This window comes from Gossypium hirsutum, chromosome A03, assembly GCF_007990345.1.
Source record: "Gossypium hirsutum isolate 1008001.06 chromosome A03, Gossypium_hirsutum_v2.1, whole genome shotgun sequence".
Taxonomy (NCBI): Eukaryota; Viridiplantae; Streptophyta; class Magnoliopsida; order Malvales; family Malvaceae; genus Gossypium; species Gossypium hirsutum.
This window is the reverse complement of record NC_053426.1, coordinates 79695052-79701820: the sequence shown is the minus strand read 5'-3', so window position 1 is coordinate 79701820 and position 6769 is coordinate 79695052.

Sequence of the window (6769 nt, the reverse complement as noted above, 5' to 3'; positions counted from 1 at the left end):
TTGAGTATCTTAAGTGAATATTAATAGAAGAATAATAGAAATACATGCTTATCATTAAAGAATATTTCTATTTTTCATACTACATTAATCCATTTTTCTTATTTCCATGGATTTTATGTTTACCACATACATTCATGCAGTAGATTTTCCCGTCGTATTATTCTCATAGTCCTATTTTAATGACTTGATATAATTGTTTTAGTTGTTTTATTTTTGTTCTCTTCATTTAGTACGCGAGTCTCATGAAATAGTCCTAATTAGTTCATTTTTCCATGCTATTTTTTGGGACGTATTGGTTGAACTTCGACTTTTCAATGCAGGTACAATGTCATCCTCACATGGTAAGAAGACCGTTGTCCCACCTCGAAGAAAAGGAAAGGAGCAGCGTTATCCTCGGTCCTACAGCGGAGATTAGGCACCGTTACTCCACGTTCCCTTGGGACCCAAGAGGAACTATATCAGATATTACGAACCCGACCCCTAGGTGTGGGCCGCTACATTGACTGGGCCGCGCTTGAATAGATTCATTTGGCTGACGCGGTTCGAGCCCTCCTGACGACTGACCCATGGGGGCTCTTCTTTGAGATCGTCGAGCCGACGTATCTCAAGTTCACATTGGAACTCTGCTTGGCGTTCCATCTTCAGACTATCATGACCAACTTCGACAATCCTGGAACGGTCCACTTCTGCCTTGGTGGTCTAGTACGCCAGTTGAGCATACTCAGTTCGGGATTGCACAAGGGTATACACGGAGGAGTTCATGGACGACAATGAACTTGACACCCTCCACCGCCACATCCACTGTGCCCGTCAAAATGCTGGAGGGACCTCGTCCCTGCCTAACTACCTACGATCCTAGCTGCTCCAAGGCATCGGCTCTCCCTCCATCCTTGAGGTACCTACACGCCATCTTAGCTCACACTCTAATGGGACGACGAGAGAGCACCAACGTCGTCACCACCCACGACGCTTAGTTCTTTTGGAGCATGGCGAATGGCACGTCCTCGACCTCCCTACTTCATCACCCTCGCCATTTGCCATCAAACAGAGCGACATAGGAGAGAGGTCATCTCATCGACCCCTATGTGACTTGACTGGCTCAACACTTGGGCTCCTCAACACAGCAACACAATCATCCTCCCTCACTCTCATCGGCCAAATGTCCCTACAGGGCATCTCAAGCATGCTAAGTATGAGGATGATCGAGAAACGACGTGGCACCTACCCTCCTTAGTATACCTCATCCATCCCATAGAGGAAGAGGACCCAGAGGACATTACTGATGATGTCCCTCCACGTCATGAGGACCCACCATCTCAGCCACTACCCATCCATCGTCCAGTTCATGCGGTGACTTCATATTCTGACATCTCTGAGCGCCTTACATGATTTGAGTAGTAATGTTTCAGTGCTTTGATCATATTGATACGACTCTACGTAAGATTTATCAGCACTTCCACATCTCATCGCCACCACCACCTCGCGAACCATCCGGCGATAACGATGCTTAAAACTTTTATTTATTATTTTTATTTTCACTATTATCTTTATTTATCTTATTTAAGTAATTTTTATTTCATTTTACTTTATTATTATTTTTAATTCTAGTTTTTATAATTTTTATTAAATAATTTATAGTTTCGGCTATTTCATTACGAGTAATTACACTTCCTTATATTTCCTAAAAAGTTCCTGATTCTATCACATTTATAAAGAGCTCCAAAGGTCATCATCACATAGGAACTAAAAACTCCACTAGCAAAGGTTCTCCATGACTGCCATGTCCTGCTCGCCCACGACCATAGCTACCACTAGATATAATATTCTTTTGTCGTAGGACTTATGGACTAATGAATCTCTACCACCATCGGAGTATCCTCCTCCACTCTCATCATTTTCTTGGCTGATTATTCTCCATAACTCCAAATCAAGGAGTTCATTCATCATTCAGGAAGTTTCACTTCTCTCCCTGTCTTATGATTATTTATCTATATTTTTTCAATATATCTATCTTTGTACATTGAGGGCAATTTACATCTTAAGTATGGGGGTCTTTCATATCATCATTAGAAATCCCTGAATTTTGTCTTATTCTCATGTGAATCACTCATATCACTATTAGAATGAATTTTAATTAATTTATGATTTTTATTGATATTTCTTGAATTAAAACATAGGCATTTATGCATTGATTGTTTAAACTTTAAGACATTAGGGAATCAATCATGATAAGTTGATTTTTGAAGAATTATAAACTTTTAGGTTGTTTCCCTAAGTTTAGGTATTATCATGAGTTGAAATTCACAAGTTTAAACATCAAAAAATCCATAATTTTTTGTGAGATCTTGAGCCTTTAGAGCATATTTTATTTCTTTCATGCTCACTTTTATTAAGAGTGCGTCAGTATTGATTGTTATTCTAGAATTTGCTTGATTATGCATGTCAAGACCACACCATTTGATTTGATATGTCAAGATGATAAAGGCAATTAGGTTTAACCCACTCACTCTACCCCTTTTGAGCCTAACAAGCCATTAATTAATTTACCCTCAATATTAACCCATAACCCATTATTGTTGAAATCCCTAATTTGATCCCTATTTTGTCGAGATTTGATTTGAACAAATTGCTTAACTATGTTTTGTTCTTCTATGTATTTGACTTGTTCTTAAAAAAATAATACTTACATACATATTAGTAGTAATTCGTTATTTTTGAGCTTGAGTGTTAATTCCATATTCGAGAAGAAGCTCATTTGTATTGAACTAATGACTAGTCATTTTTCTAGCTATGTAACTTTTCAATTTAATCTCGATTCTAACATTTTCCTTCAGCTTGTGACCACATCCCCTAACCAAAGCCACGTTACAACCCTCTAAAAACCTTTTTGATTGATGTATCATCTCAATATCTAATGGTGGAGATTTGATTTTCATGCAAGCCTATGGTGATAACTTTTCATACTGACTAATGAGTGCTTTAATTGATGTCCTTAATCACCTTGAGTGATTTGAGTGAATCTTTAGTGAGGATGTCAAACTCTATGATATTTTGATGAAAGTTAATCACTTAGATAAGGGGAGACACCTATGTTTTTGTGATAAAATACTCAACTTGGAATGGTTGAAACTTTGATTTACTTTTAGTTGAATTTTCAATGTATGAATACTTATGGATTATTTTAAGATATTATTGATAGGGATTATAAATTGAGAAGAATTTATTTTGATTGTGAGTTGAGGATTTTTCTTGAGGACAAGTAAACGCTTAAGTGTGGGGGTATTTGATAAACCGTAATTTATACATATTTTTATCCCATGCTTAACATATTTAAGGATGATTTCTCCTTAGATTTGATGAATTTGATGCTCCTAATTCTTTAATTTCATGTTTTATACTTAGGTGAGCATAGGAGAGTAAAAAGAGCGAGAAACGGGCCAAAAACGGAGAAGGTCGCCCACGCCGAGACCTTCGCCGGAGTCGAGTATGAGGTGTTACTAAGCTTAATTTAAACATATTTAGAACTTTGGGATTATTTATTTCTACATTCACAGCTTTTAAGCTACTTGCATCACAGTCACAAGAAAAATTATATCTCGAGTTACGAAACTCGAAATCAAGATCCGTAAATTTTCCCTAAATCTAGACTCATATACCTATCTACTAATTTTTTTCTAGAATTTTTGGTTGGGCCAATTAGTACAGTTTATTAGTTAAATTACCCCTGTTTCAGGACTTGACTGGTCTGACCTCTGTTTACTACGAACCATATTTCTCTATACAAAATCATATGACTATGAGGTTTATTCTACTGAAACAGACTCAATAAGGATTCTGATAATATAAAATACACTACCTAATTATATCTTTAAATTTATGGTGAATTTCAAAGTTGGAACAGGGGATTCAGAAACTGCTATGACCCTGTTTCACTAAAACTCAAATATCTTGTAACATATAATTCATTTACCTGTTTCATTTGTTCATGTGAACTAAACATAATAAGCTTCAATTTGATATGTAGTCCATCACCAAGTTCAATTCTATGATTTTTAGTAAATTTTTAAACTCGCGTCAGTGTTGCTGCAGTATTCTGTTTATGACAATTTCATCCCTTTATGAGTTTTTATGCACTAAGTATCTTAATAATTTTCCTTAACATCAAATATAATCTAAACTAACTATTTTCATAATTTTCATTATCAAGCATTTCCTCAACCATTCCATCACCATACCATAAGAGCATTTACACAAAAAAGGTATATTGCTATACATGTCATACTTAAATTTACAAGCCATTACCAAAGTCTTCCGGATAGTGTGACTGAGCCTTCGACCTATCCCGACTCCTGAGCTGGCTTGTCCAAAACTACAATGAGTAAGAAGGAGGGAGTAAGCATAAATGCTTAGTAAGTTCATATGCAAATAATAAGTAACATAACAAACAGTCATACCAATCAACATTAGCATGTATCACTAAAACACATATCACATTTTTAATCATTTTTCATCATCTTATTACCTTATCGTGGTTGTATCAATACTCAACCCGAGGGTTAAATACATACCTGTCCAAAATATCCATTTCACATCACTTACCAATACGTCTCTTTACATCTCAAATATTCCTCCATTTGAGTAGAACTTTACCCGTTGAACACATTGGAATATAATTCGGATACATGGATAACTTGCACATAAGTGCCATATATGCAATCAAGCAATCATGTAACCCGCCCATAAGCGAACTCGGACTCAACTCAATGAGCTCGGGCGTTCGCATCCATAAGTGAACTCAGACTCAACTCAACGAGTTCGGATGCCTAGTTACATCTCACGAACTCGGACTCAACTCAACGAGTTCGGATGCTCAACCATCCTAGTGACATGTCATTTGTATCCTAATCTATTCCTAAGGTTCAAACGGGCTTTTTCCTGAACACTTATCCTTGCCGTCTTCCGTAGAATGCCGAAATCAATACTCGGTAACAATTATATTAACAAGTAGTTCACATAATTTCATATTATTTGAAATTAACCACAAAGCATACATTTCATAATAAAATTCAGCATAGCATATAATTAACATCAATAACTTAAAAATAACCATTATGTTACATTATTTACACATGAACTTACCTTGGTATCAAAATACAAAGATTTTGCAATTTAGTCCACAATCTTTTCTTTTCCTCGATTGAGGTCGATTCCACGTCTTTCTTGATCTAAAATAACACATTTAGCTTATTTAATACTCACATTATCAAATTAATCCTTAACTCAAATTTTGGCAAAATACAATTTTACCCCTAAACTTTTGCATATTTACATTTTTGCCCCTAGGCTCGGGATTAAAATTTATTCCTTATTCTTATGTTTACAACATGCTGATAACTTTTCTCTTCTATAGCAACATCAAATTCTCACTCTAACATGTACTTGTGACTATTAGGTATTTTACCGATTAAGCCCTTTTACTCGTTTTTGCTTAAAATCGAGTAGTACAAGTTGTCTAACATAATTTAAAACTTCATATTCTATCATAAAACATCAAAATACACAAATTCACCTATGGGTATTTTCCAAATATAAACCCTAGGTTAAATTATTGCTAACATAAGCTTTATCGAGTTACCGGGATATCAAAAACGTAAAAATCATTAAAAACGGGGCTTGGAATCACTTACTATGGAGCTTGGAAGATTGAAACAAACCTAGCTATGGAGAACCCTTGAAATTTCGGCCTAATGAAGAAGATGGACAAAAATTGGCTTTTAATTTTGTTTTTAATTCATTTTAATAACTAAATGACCAAAATACCCTTACTACTAAACTTTCCAAAAATTCCTTCCATGTCCTAATTTTTCCATGAACTTAAAATTGGTCAAATTGCTATTTAAGACCTCCTCATTAATATTCCAAAACAATTTCATACTAAAAACTTCTAGAATGCAAGTTTTGCAACTTATTCGATTTAGTCCCTACTTTCAATTTAAGCACTTTAGGCATAGAATTTCATCACGAAATTTTCACAGAATCATGCAATCATATCATAAACCTCAAAATAATTATAAAATAATTATTTCTATCTCGGATTTATGGTCACGAAACCACTATTCCGATTAGGCCCTAATTCGGGATATTACAACTCTCCCCCCTTTAAGGATTTTCGTCCTCGAAAATCTTACCGGTAAACAGATTTGGGTATTGATTTCTCATAGTTTCTTCGGATTCCCATGTAGCTTCTTCTACTCCATGCCTTTGCCACAACACCTTCACAAGTGCAACATTTTTATTCCTTAGTTGTTTGACCTCTCGAGCTAAAATCTTAATCGGTTCTTCTTCGTAGGTCATATCTGGTTGTAGTTCAATTTCTGTCGGTGAAACTACATGTGAAGGATCCGAACGATACCGACGTAACATAGATACGTGGAACACATCATGAATCTTCTCTAATTCAGGTGGAAATGCTAGCCGATATGCTACCGGTCCAACTTTTCAATTACTTCATACGACCCAACAAAACGCGGACTTAATTGCCATTCCGTCCAAATCTAAGGACTTTCTTCCACGGAGTCACCTTTAAAAATACTTTATCACCAACTTGAAATTCAATGTCCTTTCGCTTTAGGTCTGCATAAGATTTCTGTCTATCTGAAGCAGCTTTCAAATAATCTCGAATTATCTTCACTTTTTCTTCAGTTTCTTTATTAGATCAACTCCATAAATCTGATTTTCCTTGAGTTCAGTCCAATACAATGGCGTTCGA